Source organism: Plecotus auritus (genome assembly GCF_963455305.1).
Source record: "Plecotus auritus genome assembly, chromosome: 5".
Lineage (NCBI taxonomy): Eukaryota > Metazoa > Chordata > Mammalia > Chiroptera > Vespertilionidae > Plecotus > Plecotus auritus.
In genome coordinates, this window is record NC_137776.1 from 99,939,593 (window position 1) to 99,955,653 (window position 16,061).

Below are 16,061 nucleotides of genomic sequence, written 5' to 3' on the forward strand. Positions count from 1 at the left end.
GGACCAGCCAGAAGTGGTGACGTCATCAAGGTGCAGGGCCACATGGACAGCCTGAACTGCTCTAGTGGACAAGGGTTTGGGGCCCGGGGACCGGCCAGAAATTCCGACATCATCAATTGGAGGGGCCACGTGGAAAGCCAGAAGTGGTGACGAACCCCAGTGGTTGGGCTTGGCCCAGTGAGCACCTAAAAGTGCTCAGGTGGCCAAAGGCTTGCTGCCAGGTCAACAGGTGGAATTTGAATTCACTCACCTCAGGCAGCTTTCTTTCTGATGACTCATAAAGAATGTAGTGGCATGTCAGGTGTCCCTTGTCTGGCTGTCAAGACCACCAAGAAGCGTCTCCAGGGCCCTGGTACTTCATCAGGTGGTACCTCCCCTTAGAAATCCTCATGGCCTAGTAGCCAGGCAGGCGAGGCCGTCCATCCAGGCATCTGATACCAGGTGCCGGTAGGCACCTGTCTCTTATCTTGCTGGGGCCTCCAAATGTTGGATCATAAATCAGCGAGCTAGACAAATCACCATAATGGGTCAATTAGTTAGGAGTCATCTTTATTTCGCACAGGTTCAGAGCAGAATACCTCTGTCAAATTCTGAACAATCACAGGAAGGAGTATTCCCTTATTATATCATTCTAGGTCTCTGTGTAAGGTTTTTTTGCAGACAGCTTGTAACCTTGAGTATATATCATATCTAACAAACACCTGTCATATCTATACAGACAACTTGTAACCTTGAGTACATATCATATCTATACAGACACCTGGTATAGGAGTATATATCAGTATCATTGTATCAGCCCCTTACGTTGGATGGCTAGCTTGGAAGGTCAGGCAGTTAAGTTTATCTTTCCTATTATTTAAGCTAAAAAGCAAAGTTATTTTACAGAATAAGAGACCATCTAAAAATGACAGAGTTGACTTACAGAGCAAGGGACTATCTAAAAATAGCAGAGAATTTCAAATAGCAGGTTTTCCAGAGGAGGAATTACTATTATGCTTCACTCTACCATGTCCCAAAGTGTTTTATATACCAAATGTTTCCTCATTGTTTTTCACATTCATTTGTATGTGAATTAATTGAACAGAATATAAGGTTTAGTAAGTTACCGAAATCTGTCAGTAAATTTTGTAAGATAAAGATGTCTCCTTAGATCAGTTGTGAAAATGTACTTTATAAAATAAGTAGTGTTGGGACATGGGGCAAACCGCAGGTCACAGATACAGGACAACCAGCAGGATTTTTTCTGATTTGAGAGATGGGGTAGCCATTAGTGAGCATTTCCTGAGGGAACACTTTTAATGAGCATATACTGCAGGCTGAACACCAGAATTCTGGAGTGCACTGCTTACCTGAGCTGCGTGGTCCCATCTTACAGTCTCTCTGGAGGCAGAGCCAAGGTGCTGAGGCTTGGACTGTCAGCAATGAATGAACTACACTATAAAATAGGAGAATTTGGCCTGACCGGTGTTGTTCCGTGGTTAGAGGGTCAGCCCGCACTGGGAAGAGTTGCAGGTTTTATTCCCAGTCAAGGGCATGTACCTGGGTTGCAGGTTTGATACCCCATGAGTACAAAAGGCAACCAATTGATGTGTCTCCCTCATATTGATTTTTCTCTCTTTTTCCTGCTCCCTCCCTCCCTTCCACTCTCTAAAAGATCAATGGAGAAAATATCCTCAGGTTGTGGATCAACCAAAAAAAAGGGTTTTTTTTTCCAAGTTACAAAATAAAAACCCTGAGAAATCTGTTCTGTGTTCAAAAGAACATTGCTTGTAAATCTTAGAACCAGGCTCAGGTAGATTCCAGGGACCCCAAGCGTTAGGGTTTCCCTTTCTCAGAACTGCTGGGATTGCACAGGAAGAGGTGCAGATTATGAAAGGAGCCACTCTGGGCTAAAAAATTAGGAAGAATTTTTATTCTCTTTAGTCTAAGAGACCAGCCTTGGTGAGCAAAGGGAAAACTTGTGTTGCTATCACAACAGTCTAGCTTATTATTTATAAACTAGAGGCTCAGGAGTTTCTAGGTACTTCAGTTCCTGATTTTTGAATTAACTACAATGACAACAAGAAACATATTGTGTATAATTTCAATTCTTTGAAGTTAGTTTATACCTGCTTCATAGTCCAGCAGGTTCACTTGAAAAATAATTGAAATGCTCCTCCACTGCCATCTCGTGTGCATCTTGGGAGTAGGTCAGTGCAGGTCAGCAGGACAAGGGGGTGGCTATAGTGGAGCATCTCTAAGAGCTAAATGAAATGCTATTTAGGAGTGTATTTCAGAACTTTTAAAACTAAGAACTTTCTTATCATCAACCAATCAAGAAAAGACAAGTGCTGGCAAGGATGTGGAGAAAAAGGAACCCTCGTGCACTGCTGGTGGGAATGCAGACTGGTGCAGCCACTGTGGAAAACAGTATAGAATTTCCTAAAAAACTTAAATATGAAACTCCCATTTGACCCAGTAATCCCACTTCTAGGACTATATCCCAAGAAATCAGAAACACCAATCAGAAAAATTATATGCACCCTTATGTTCACAACAGCACAATTTACAATAGCTAAGATTTGGAAACAGCCTAACAGCCCATCAACAGATGAGTGGATTAGAAAACTATGGTACATTTACAAAATGGAATGCTATGTAGCTGTAAAAAAAGAAAACTCTTACCATTCACAATAGCATGAATGGGCCTGGAGAGCATTATGCTGAGTGAAATAAGCCAGTCAGAGAAAGATAAATATCACATGATCTCACTTATTTGTGGAATATAATGAACAAAATAAACTGATGAACAAAAATAAATTCAGAGACTTAGAAGCATCAAACAGACCATCCAACCTCAGAGCAAAGGCAGGGGAGGGTGGGGGGAAGGGAAGAGATCAACCAAAGGATTTGTATGCATGTGCAACTAGGGAATAATACCTTAGTGCCTTTCAGCAGGAAAGGTTGTTGGGTACAGTGGGTTATCTGATTGTTGAATGCAGTTTGCTGCTCAGGTTGTTGAAGTGTTTTACATTCTTACTGAAGTCTTTGTGTGAGGCTATTGGTTCTGAAAGAGGTATGCTCTGTCTCTGAATGAGAGAGGTGCGTTAAACTTATTACGATTACAAATGTAACTAGTTTCCCTTGTAGGTCTCTTCTATGTACTTTGATTTCATGTTATGAAGTGCTTGTGAATTTGGATATTCCTGGTAAAATGCAATTATTCATATGAAGTGCTCTTTATTTATAGTAATGCTTTTTGCCTTCAAGTCTCCTGTGTTATCATATACTTTTTATTTGGTTTATATTCGCTTAATATATTTTTTTCCGTTCTCTCACTTTTGATATCTTTGTACCCTTAGGTTTTCGGTAGCTTTCAGTTTTTATATTAGTTATGAGTAAAATGAGTTAATTTTTGGTTCAATAATTTTCACCATTCAGTTGTTCCAACACTCTTTATTATATAATGCATATTTTCCCACTGATCTAAGGAGATACTTTTGTTTTACCAAATTTCCATATGTATTTGAGTCTATTACTGGACTTTGTTTTCTGTTCTATCAGTTTATCTATTCACAGGACATTATCCAAGTTTTTTAATTACTGTAGCTTTATAACACAACTAGAGGCCTGATGCATGAAGATTTGTGCAAGAATGGGCCTTCCTTACCATGGCTGCCAGCACTGCCTTCGCTCTGGAGCCGCCTTTTTGCTCTGGCTTGGAGCCGCCTTTCTGCCTTGCCACACTGCCCAGTTGCCCGGAGTGGCTGGGGCAGTGCAGAACACCTGCATTGTCGCCATGACAATGATGCAAGTGTCGTGCCCCACCCCTGGCTGCTCAGCGCCTGCAAATTAACCCGCCATCTTTGTTGGGTTAATTTGCATACTCACTCCTGATTGGCTGGTGGGCATCAAAAGGTATGGTCAATTTGCATCTTACTCTTTTATTAGTGTAGATACATTATTCTATCTGTTTGGGTAGCTTTTATTCATTCATTTTTTTTAGAATTTTATTTAAAATATTTTTATTAATTTCAGAGAGGAAAGAGAGGGAGACAGAGAAACATCAATGATGCGAGAGAATCATCGATCAGCTGTCTCCTGCATGCTCCCCACTAGGGAGATTAAGCCTGCAATCAGGACATGTGACCTGACCAGGAATCAAACTGTAACCTCCTTATTAATGGGTCAACCGCTGAGCCATGCTGGCCAGGCCAGAATTTTCTTTTATGTTTTTCATTTGAACATGTGAACTTAAATGAGCTTGTTTTGGTCTTAAAAATCTTGCTGATATTTTAATCAAATCATAATAAATTTATAATCAACATTGGGAGATTGACATCATTATGGTTTGTTGTTGTTTTTTACCCAAGAATACGATGTTACTGTCCAGTTGTTCAAGTGTCAGTTATTGGGTAGCATTTAAAAATTTTATTTATACAGATTGTGCACATTTTTGTTAAGATCATTCCTAGGCATCTTATGTTTTGTTGCCATTGTACATTTTCTTTGATTATATATTTCATGTACTGTTTTAAAGGATATGTATTTATATGCATGTTATCTCTCTTTCTCTCTGAAATAAATTAAAAAAAGTGAAATGAGTAAGATTATTGATTGTTAGCAAAAGAAATCAATATGAACTTTTGTTTCTTCACCATATAAGCAAGTATTCAGACATTTTGGGAGTACATGTCTATCACCATTTCCTGAACAAAGATTTTAAAAAATAAATGGTAATACTGATTTTCAGAGAGGGAGGAAGGGAAAGGGAGAGAGAGACTGAAACATTGATGAGATAGAGATATCACTTCAATCAGCAGCCTCCTGCATGCCCCCTTCTGGGGATTGAACCCACAACCCTGGCATGTGCCCTGACCAGGAATTGAACCAGCAGCCTCTTGGTGCCTGAGAGAATACTCAATCCACTGAGCCACACCAGCCAGGCTGAACTGAGATTTAACAATTAAGCTGAAGTAACTTATTCTCAACTGAATGATTATGTCAATGAATGCGGAACAACCTACTAATTTATCTTGTGGATGTAAAACTTTTATTTAAAGTTTCAAAGGTGGGAGCGCAGCATTGGACTTGTAAGGATATAGGCTGCTTGAGGAAGGGGACAGGCAGACCGCCTGGGACAGCGCCAGAATTGGTCGTGCTGAGTAGAGGTAGGAAAGAGGTGGCCAGCCAGTTCATTTGGCTGCAGCTGGCCACTTGGTAAGATGCGCTTTCATTCCCCTCTGAGAGCCGTCCCATTTTATCCAGTTTGGTCAACATGGATTTCAGGGAAATTCTCATGATAGCTTCTAAAGGACAAAGAGCCAACAGCATACCAAAAAGGTATAGTTTGGCAGTGGGTCCACCCAAAAAAGACCCCAAAGTTAAGGGTGTCCAATCAGCAGCATACAAGCTTTTCTCAGAAGAAAAGTGGAGGAGCTCAGACAAACAGCCTTAGAGAAAAAAAAAAAAAAAAAAAGGAGAAAAGAAGAACTAGTGAAAAAGTGAATTGAGCTAGAACATGCGAAGAAAGCAAGAGCTATGGCCAAGAGGACAAAGGACAATTTCCATGGTTAAATGGGATTCCTGTTGAGGAAAAGTTAAAGAAAAGACAGGCAATGGAAAGCCACTAGTCAGGGAACAGACCAAGAGTATGAAATGGAAGAATTCTTAGAATACAATCAAGCAGCATCAGAGCAAGAACCTCCTCCCAAAGTTGAAAGTAAACCAAAGGTCCCCCTTAAAAGTGCCCCACCATCATGAACATCACTGACCTACTCAGGCTGGCTGTGAAAAAGCAGTATGATGTGAGAGTCCATATCCCGCTAGGTTCTGGGTTTGGGATCTGCAGAAGGGCTGTGGGCAAATGATGAGACAAGACAAGAAATAATAATTTGAAAATAATGGGGGCCACTCGGAGTCCAATGCAAGAGCAAGGACTTCACTGGTGCCCAGGCCCTGACAGCCTTTTATTCAATTTTAGATACACATATTGCCCTTAGGCAGGCAACTCTGGTAACAGACAGACTATCTTAAAGGTCAGTAAATATTAGTAAAGATTTACTTTGAGACTATATGGTCAGGAAATTGCTTGAGCCAGCATTGTCTCAACTAAACAATCAGTGCATAGCTTTGGCCCATGCCAGAGCTCAAGGGTCACGAGCCTTCTGCATTCCTTGTTTACACTTTTCTGATAGGGAAGGCAATGGGTAGCTTCCAACATCTCCCCCTTCTCTTTTTCTTAATAAATGTTGAAAAGTGAATGCCACCTGAAGGGTTCAAGTCCTTTTAAGACTCTTCATTCCACATCTGCAGACTAGAAATAAACATATGAATAAAAATGAGACAAGCAATAGTGGTTATGCTGAGAGACAAATGTAAGGAGATCCAGTGGAAGAGATTAAATTCGTTCATGTCTTTTTAAAATTTCTGCCAGGCATCTAAGGAATTAGTTTATAAGTTTGTCTGGCATAATTGTACAATATGCTGTTGTAATTCTAAAATATCAAGGGTTGTGTTATCTTTACCCCAAGCACCAAGGTGATTTTTTTTATTGATTCCCAATAGGGAATGGGGGGGGGTGTGTAACACAAATCTGGGAAAAATTATAATGACACTACAAAGATATTCTTTGCTCTAAGCTGTGGATTTTATCACCCATCCACAAGACTGTAGACTTTAATGGTGATAATTCTATCTCAAACTGGCTATCAATTCTTTTTTGTATAGACCGGTTGTACAAACTGAGAAGTTTGAACATTTTGTACCATGGATGAAGCAGCAATGCCCACAGAAGTAAGTAATGTTACGAGGGCAAAGAGTCCTGCAATTAACATTCCAGGAAATCTTTTTCGTCTTTTTAAGATTTTTACCAGATCATGTAACAGTTAGTAGGTTTGATGAGATTCCCAAGGCTCGGTTAGGTGAGTAGGAAACTAAGCGAAAGCCTGTTGTTTTAAAATCATGAGGGAATCCTTTTGGAATGTAAAATTAATACAATGGGATAGTGTGCAGCCTGCGCATGACACCTCATACAGATGGCTTGTAATATTAAGGTGCATCTGGATGGGGCCTGAGAGGAGTACAAACGGATCAAACACACAGGCGGTGGCAAATACTGTCTTATTGGGAGTTCCCCATAAGGTACGAATAGAATTATTTGAGCTATAGTTAAAACTATACTATTTAATAGGTGCAAGTGCAGCAGGTAATTTCCATTATGTATTTTTTAGGGGCCAACTGTCATGTTGAAACTGAGATCCAACAAATCCTCCCCCATGCCATGAAATGGAGTGATTAGCTTCAACATATAGATAGGATGCATTCCCCTTCCATTTTAGGGTGCGATTGTTACTATATGCAAACCCATAGGGGCTCCAATCCACAAAGAAAAAAACTGTTATTAAGTTTGCTGCTGGTGGGGTGGTCACTATAACAGTCTTGCCAATTAATTTCTTCCTTGGTGGGGTGCCATTCATAAGACTTTTTACATAACGGCTTAGTGTGTGGGGGGGTGTTTTAGTAAAGTTACATTTTCTGCACCTCTCCCCAGAGCAAGTAGTGATAGTAGATGTATTTGGGCTTTTGCTTCCCCCTCCTTTGGTGTCCATGTTAGCCAGAAGCCTCTTTTTAATTTTACACACAAAGGAGCTGTGGTTTGGTTCTGTGTCATACAAAAGGGAAGCTAGGTGGTGATACCCATGTGATTATACTTTGCCCATATACTTCCTTGCCCCACCCGTGGTCCTCCTGGGTGACCAAGGTGTTTGGTGTTATTGGTGACTACATTAGGCGGGGGATCAGCCCACGTAAGGTGTCTTACCCATGGAGGGTCAGGAACATAAGTCCAAAATACTTCCCCATTTACCCCGGTAGCATTACCGCACAGCTGATGACTGCTAGCAGGGCAAGAAAGACGTTCTCAGACGTTCTTGGGGTTCTGGTCTCCTCACAAATTCTCTCAGCTTTCTGGACCATCTTCTTCACCATCCCGCAGGTGACCTCTGGGCTATTTGTCTCATTCTCCTCCCATTCCTTATCTTCAGTGGGTTGCTTGGGGCTGCTGCTATCTGCGGCTCTGGTAGTCGATTGTCTGCAGCTGTAAGGCATGGCTCCAGGTGCAAGGTCCTCATTAACCTGGCCAGTTCCTCCCTCGGATCCATGTTGAAGTTTAATATTTCTTGTGGGAATCCACATGGGCTTTGAGACATTTTCTGGAAATATACAAGCGTAGCCTTGACCAAATGTTAACAGGGGGTTGGGGCCCTTCCATAAACCAGACTTGGGATCTTTCCATTTAACCAGGCCATTTTCCTTTGGCTTATTCTGACACCAGTTTATTTCCATGGGTGTCTTGCCATCGGCATCACAAGTGAAAACATTTAAAGTAATTAAGGCTTAGTGTAGTCTACCTACAGGCGATTTCTGCATATCCCCCTTTTCTGTTTTTCAAGTTGGGATTTTAGCCTATGATGCTGGCGTTCTATAATTGCCTGTCCCTGCGAATTGTATGGTATTCATGTAATGTGCTGAATTTTCCACTTTTTACAAAATTGCTGGAAATGACAGTTTGTGTAAGCTGGTCCATTGTCAGTTTTAATGATTTTTGTAATGGCCATGACGGCAAAAGCAGCTAGGCAATGATTAATAACCTGTTTTGCCATTTCCCCTGTACATGCAGTAGCCCATAGGCCCTTTGAAAAGGTATATACAGAGACATGCAATGCCCCAAGGTGTCCAAAAGGAGTATAATGTGTTACATCCATTTGCTAGATATGTTCCCTTATCAATTCTCAAGAGTTAATTCCTGTATTAGACCCTTGAGGCAGATGTAATACGCAAGTGGAACATTCTCTGATAATCTGTTTTGTCTGCTGTGGAGTGATCGAGAATTGTTTGAACAACATTTTGGCAGGTTGATGAGATTCTGAAGCCTGTTTTAATACAGCAACCAATTGATCAGCATGTGCATTTCCTTTTGTTAGCCGGCCAGGTAATACACTGTGAGCCCTGATGTGAGTGTACAATCTGCTGAACTTGTTTAAATTGTAAAAAATAAACTTTGGACACTGAGCCATTTTAACTGAGCAGTTTCAATTCTATTCACTAGGCCTGCAGCATAAGAAGAGCCAGAGATAATATTAACAAGCTCTTGGAAATCCTGCAATGCAACCTTAATAGCCTCTAATTCAATTCTTTGTACAGAAGTATGACTGGTCAGTCCGACTCAGTCTGAATTCATTGTATGATAGGCAGCTTTACCATTCGATGATCCATCAGTAAAAACAGTTAGTGCTCCAGGAATAGGTTCCTGCCTAGTATTTTTTGGTATAATAAGGGGGTATAATATAAAAATTGTAGTAATTTGTCTTTTAATAGGTGACAACTAAGTTCCCCTGAGTATCCACTTAGTCCAATTTGCCAATTCAAATCAGTTTGAAATAATATTTCTAATTGCTTCCCAGTGAGGGGAAGGTAAATGCATTGGGGTTCTTCTCCTCTAAGCTGCCCGCAGTGCTTTCTAAGTTGAGGTATCAACTGAGCCATAAGTTCTATATATTAACTGCAGTTTTAGAGGATTGATGCCCTAGGTGGACCCATTCAATAATAGCAGGAGAGTTTTTTGGAAGATGACTCCAGTGGGACTATTTGCAGTAGGGTTAATCTGTCCCAATAAAGGCAATTCAGGCTCTACCCATGCTACTTGGGCTGAGGAGATTGTCTGCTCAATTCTTAGCAACTCCTTCCTAGCTTCATCTGTTAATGTTCAGGATGAGGAAAGATTAGAGTCACCCGTAGGTATATTAAATAAATTTGTCATTTCTCCTGTAGAGATTTTCAGATAAGGTCTTAACCAGTTAATGTCCCCTAATACTTTTTGAAAGTCAGTTAAAGTTTTAAGGCAATCTTATTTCCACCATTTGAGGCCTAATACGTTGGTTTTCCATTATGGTTCCCAGATATTTGAAAGGCGTTTCTTTCTGTACCTTTTCTGGAGCAATTTTTACATCGCCAAAGTCTGCTCTTCCCATGGACTTGCTAAGAGCAAGTCATCCATGTAATGAAAAATGTAACATTGGGAATATTTGTCCCTTAAAGGCTGAACAGCTTGAGCTACATATTTTTGACACTAGGTGGGGCCATTGGCCATTCCTTGAGGCAAAACTTTCCATTGATATCTTTTCATGGGTTTTATATTATTAATAGCTGGCACTGAAAATGCAAATCTCTGTTTATCTTGAGGTGCCAAGGGAATGGTGAAGAAACAATCCTTAAGATCTACTACTGTAAGAGACCAATCTAGAGGGATTTGCAAAGGCGCTGGGAGTCCAGGTTGTAAAGCTTCCATGGTATGCATAGTAGTGTTAACCGCTCTAAGATCATGTAACAATTGCCATTTTCCTGCTGCCTTCTTAGGTAGAGTAGATATAGGTGTATTCCAAGGAATATTGGAAGGCTCTACGCTCTATTTGTTCTTGTATTAATTCATGAATATGACCTAATTTCTCCTTGGTTAATGGCCACTGATCCAGCCATATAGGTCTATCATCTTTTCATTGTATAGGATCTGCATGAGGGTGAGGAGATTGAGCAGTAACCATTCCTCAAAAGGTTGATATCCTAATCTTCATCTTCCTGGGTTTCCTTTGGCTTGGATGGGCTCTTTAATTCCCTGATTATTTTTTCCTAAGCTTTGACCAGTCTAATATCCCATCTGAGTTATTAACTGCTGTCCTTTGCTGGTAATAATACAAGCTCGTAAACGTTCTAAAACATCCCAGCCCCATAAGTTGACTGCAATCCCAGAGACTATGTAAGGCTGAAACCATCCTGTCTGTCCTTCTTCACCTTGCCACCTTAACACTGCAGCACTGCATTGTGTATTATCAGGAACTCTGACCCCCATGATAGAGCTTATAGCTTCTACCATGGACCAACTTGGAGACCAGAATTCTTTGCTGATAATGCTGACATCCACTCCAGTGTCTCTTAAACCTTTAAACTATTTTCTCTCTATTCTTAATCATAGGATAGGTTTTGCTAATTTCATGTATTCAATAGATATCTGAACTTCCAAATCCTTGTGTTCCTCTTTTCCTATTTATAGCTTCACCTTGCTGAATAAAAAGTACAAGTAGTATCTGAGCAATTCTTTGTCCTGAAGTAATTTGCATAGTATGATTACATTCTAATATTACCTTAATTTCTCCCTCAACAGTCTGAATCTACGACTCCAGGCAGAACAGTTAGTCCTTTCAGAGTTTTTCCACTTCTCCCTAAGATTAATCCTAAAGTTCTTGGTGGCACAGGTCCCCAGATTCCAGTTGGAACAGCTTGCTGAACCATATCAGGGGTCAAAGTGACCGCTATAGTACTGTTAAAAACTAAGCCTGCGCTCCCTGGAGTGGCTCAGATGAGGGAGTCCACTGTGGGCCTTGCAGGGCAAATTTCCCCTATTGATATGGGGTGGGGGGGCCGTTTCCCTGCGGTTGGCCATTCTCTACGTCTTGATCTAATGGCTGCCCATTTTTATGAAATTTCGATCTACATTAACCAACCCAATGGTTTCCCTTCTGACTTCTAGGACACAGAGAGTTCAATCTGTGTTGATTGAATTGGGAGGCAGAATGCTCACGCCTTTCCCTAGATCACCACCTTGTGTCCTTCTTGGTTGCTTACATTCTTTTTTAAAATGTTCTGTTCTTCCACAATTATAACACCTTTTATTCCCCACTGTTACAGTGACAGCGAGTAAGTTTGCTTGAAAAGTGCCTGACCCCACATTCTGACATGCTCGAATCATTTCTGTAATGGTACTATTTTTTCTCAGAGGCGTCAGGCATTTCTTACAATCAGCATTGGCATTTTCATAAGCTAATTGCTGAATTAAAATGTCTCCTGCTGTTTCATGTTGAATCTGTCATCTCACTGCTTTAGTGAGGCAAGCCATAAAGTCAGAAAATGACTCTGTAGGCCCCTGCATACATTTACTAAAAGCTCCCTCAGGGTCCCCTTTTGATGGTAAAGCCCACCAAGCTCTTCTTCCACAAAGTCTAATTTGCTCATACGCCTGTTGCACATAATTTAGCTGATTTTGCATGTCATTATATTGTCCCAGTCCTGTCAGCATTTCATAAGTTATTTGAGCATTTAGCCCGCAGTTTGCATGGGCTTGCTCCTGACATTTCTCCAAAAATTCTCCCTTCCATAGTAAATAATCTCCTCCGTGAGCCAGAGAATACCAATCATAAGGAGCTAAGAATGCTTCAGAAATATTAGTCATAATTTCTCCAGTAAAAGAGTTATAGGACCATTCTGGACTATGCTTTCATGCAAGGCCTTTATCATTTTAAAATAAAATTTTTCATCTGTCTTATTATATGGTTCAGGAGCTGTGGGTCAGATACTTGTATAACAGCAAAAGCAAGTTGGTCCTCCACTGTCATGTCCTTTAATCCTTCTCGGATAGCTCTTTGCATAGGTGATTCTATTAATGGTGAATTAAATGTTTCAGGATTAGGACATGGAGGTGGAGGGGGCCATGAAGGCCATTCTTCCAATTTTTCTTTTTGCTCCACTTTAGGAGTGGAAGGTGCAAGGGGAGGGGTTTTATCCTCTTTTGTTTTTCTAGAAGGCTCTAGCAAATGCAATACCATGTTCCACAAGGAGAAACAATTTGGAGGCAAATTTTTCCCCTGCTGCTGAGGTTCTTTCAAGTTCTGACTAACTCTTTCCCAACATTCAACATCTAATGTACCTTCTTCAGGAAACCAGGGATTATGTTCTATAATAATATGCAAAAACTGTAAGAGAATACCTTCTGACACTTTAATTCCTTTATCCTTAAGCATGCAAATCAAAAGTCTACAATAAAGCTTCTCCCCTTTTGACAAATTCTGCCCTATTAGCCAGGCTAAAAAAAGATATTCCCACCCTACTTACAGATCTCGACTTCTGCAGCTGGCTGTGGGCTTTGCACGCGGCAAATTTCCCCACCTACCCAGTGAATTCTTTTTCCCCACCTTGCTGGTGAAACTTAGTTTCTGTGCTCCAGGCAAATCTTCTTTTCCAGACATCCATCATTCAAGGTGCCAGATGTGAGAGTCCACATCCCGCATGGCTCAGGGTTTGGGATCTGGAGAATGGCCGTGGTCAAATGATGAGACAAGACAAGAAATAATAATTGGGAAATAATGGGGGGCCAGGCAGAGAGTCCAATGCAAGGGCAAGGAGTTCACTGGTGCCAAGGCCCTGCCAGCCTTTTATTCAATTTTAGATACACATATTGCCCTTAGTCAGGCAGGCAATTCTGGTAACAGAAAGACTATCTTAAAGGCCAGTAAATATTAGTAAAGAAATCTTTGAGTCTATTTCGTCAGGAAATTGCTTGAGCCACCATTGTCTCAACTAAACAATCAGTGCATAGCTTTGGCCCTTGCCAGAGCTCAAGGTTGATGAGCCTTCTGCATTCCTTGTTTACACTTTTCTGATAGGGAAGACAATGGCTAGCTTCCAACAGTATGAACCAGTGGAAATCAAGGTAGTGAAAAAAAAAAACACACAGAAAAGTGGCCTATGATTGCACAAGAACTTAGGGAGTGAAAACTTCTTGAATGAAGACATATGAAAAAGAAGTCTGAAGCAGATGCAGGACTACCTCTGACCAAAATGGTGCCTTCTCATACTGAAAGTATGGGCACAATACCTAGCAGAGTTTCCAGGGACAAGCATCCTTCTTCCAAAGGTACTCCCCTTCCTCATGCTGAGAATAATTCCAGACCCCACACAGATAATAAGAAACATTTAGGTTTGTTTTCATCCAAATCCATGCCAGGAGAGAGGACCAAAGTAGGATCTAGCAACTGTTCCCAAGCCTCACTTCAGAAGGACCATGACAGGCCTGTTTTCAATGGGGCTGGAAAGACCCACTGAGCACCTTTTCACCAAGTGTTCCAAAGACTTCTGCTGAAGGGACTCAGAAATCTGTTACTGAGCACACAGCCAAAAATCTCCTCTCTATCCTAGCCATTCCAGACCTGGACTTTTGGTCTCCCCACATAAGGCTAAGAGTCCAAGTGTCAGGCCGTCAGGCAGCAGCTCCAGCCCAGCTCCTGGGCAGCCCATCACAGGGAGTCTTCAGCCTATGGTTAGTTCTGGCTCCATGCCCAGGCACCAGAATGGCAGCTCCAGCTCAGGACCTGAGCGATCAATCAGTGGGACCAAGAGGCCAGCCAGTGACTTAAATCCTCCTGGAAGGACAGTCAGCAGTACAGGTGGCTCTGGATGACCCATCAGTGGCTCAGGTGGTTCTAGGAAGTCAGTGGTCAGTTCTGGTGACTCTGGGTGGTGGCCTGTGCACAATCCACATAACCGACGACCAATGAGTGGCTCAGTGCCCCCCAAGCGGTCAGTCAGTGGCTCTGGGCAATCAGTAAGTGGCACAGTTTCAGCTGGACAGACTGTCAGCAGTTCAGGCCCTAGAAGACCAGTGAGCAGCTTGGGACCTGGGTGAATAGTTAGTAGCTTAGATCCCCCCATAAGCCCAAATGCACTTTTGTCTCAGAAACAATATCTTCTAAGAATATCATTACCCGGCCCACCAATGAACAGATGAATGGAGCTGGCTACAGATCTGCCCAACGTTCTCAAGGGTTTCCCTTCCATGGTGGTTACAAAAGACAGTGAGAATATGAAAAGGAGGAAGATGAGAACTATGACTCCAAAATGGAAGATTTTATCAAAGATGAAGGAGAATCTCAGGAAGAAATATCTAAGCATATTCTTTGGCTATGATGAAAAAAAAATACAAAGATGAAGAAGCAAAGAGTTTAAGACCAGGTATGCAAGATGACTTAGAGGAAATGAGATGGGAGGAAGAAGCAACAAAATGCGGAGTGGTCAAGAAGCTGAAAAGACGTTAGCTGCTGCTTTTATTTACTTTTGTGAAACACTGGAGACACTCTACTGCAAAGAAGTCCTGCCTTTGCACTGAAGAAGCCCATTACCATTTTAGATTTACTAGTGGCCCAGTGCATGAAATTCGTGCACAGGGGTGGGGGAAGGTGTCCCTCAGCCCGGACTGCACTCTCTCCAATCTGGGACCCCTTGGGGGATGTACAGGATCGGGCCTACGCCGGCAGTTGGACATCCCTCTCACAATCCAGGACTGCTGGCTCGTAACCACTTGCCTTCCTACCTGCCTGCCTGCCTGATTGCCCCTAACCACTTCTGCCTGCCAGCCTGATCACCCCCTAACCACTCCCCTGCCGGCCTGATTCCCCCCAACTGCCCTCCCTGGGCACAACCTGCCTTCTCCACCGGGACCCGCCTGCTCTGCGTGAAGTGGAGGAGATGCTGGGACCCCCCAGGCCTCACCACACGAAATTGCTGCTGGGCCTCACTTCCTCTGTGCACTTTGCCATCTTGTGGCAGCCATCTTGTGGCAATGTCACATGCGAGTGCCACCAAGGTTTTTATTAGTATAGATACTTGGATCCTCGAGGACAAGGAATGGATACTATACACTGAGAGGCCAGATTATTATGATCTCTGAATGCATAATTTTCTGGCCACTCAGTGTATATATATATATATATATATATCCTATCTAATAAAAGAGTAATATTCAAATTGACCATACCTCCGCTATTCCCACAAGCCATGCCCAACAGCCAATCAAAAGCGAGTATACAAATTAACCCAACCAAGATGGCTGCAGCCACAGAGAGAGCAGGAGGCTTGGGTTTCCCCAGCAACAGAGGAAGCCAATCTTTCTGCTTGCCCTGGCTGGCCCAGGCATTCACTCAAGGCTACAAAGTTTCAATTATAGAAGATAAATAAATCCCAACAAAAATGGCGGCAGCCTCGGAGCTGGAGAGAGCAGGATGCTTGAGTTGCCCCTGACGATGGAGGAAGCCAAGTTTCTGCAGCCCTGGCCTGCCTTGGCCTCCACTCAAGGCTACAAAGTTTCAATTATAGAAGATAAATAAATCCCAGATACCAGGGCCTCCGCTTGGGTCACCGGGGGCCGTGGCCAGCCTGCAAACCACCACAGTCCCCTCACCCAGGCTGCCCCACAGCCC

General features: G+C 42.2%; 2 pseudogenes across 2 annotated transcripts; both read left to right on the forward strand.

Annotated features, from left to right (window-relative positions):
- The first annotated feature begins 5,257 nt into the window (after positions 1 to 5,257).
- LOC308248263 (protein SPT2 homolog) lies at positions 5,258 to 5,849 on the forward strand (annotated as a pseudogene). The gene has a single exon. The product of its transcript is annotated as a protein SPT2 homolog (transcript).
- An 8,510-nt stretch (positions 5,850 to 14,359) lies between these two features.
- LOC308248264 (protein SPT2 homolog) lies at positions 14,360 to 14,900 on the forward strand (annotated as a pseudogene). The gene has a single exon. The product of its transcript is annotated as a protein SPT2 homolog (transcript).
- Positions 14,901 to 16,061: the final 1,161 nt, after the last annotated feature.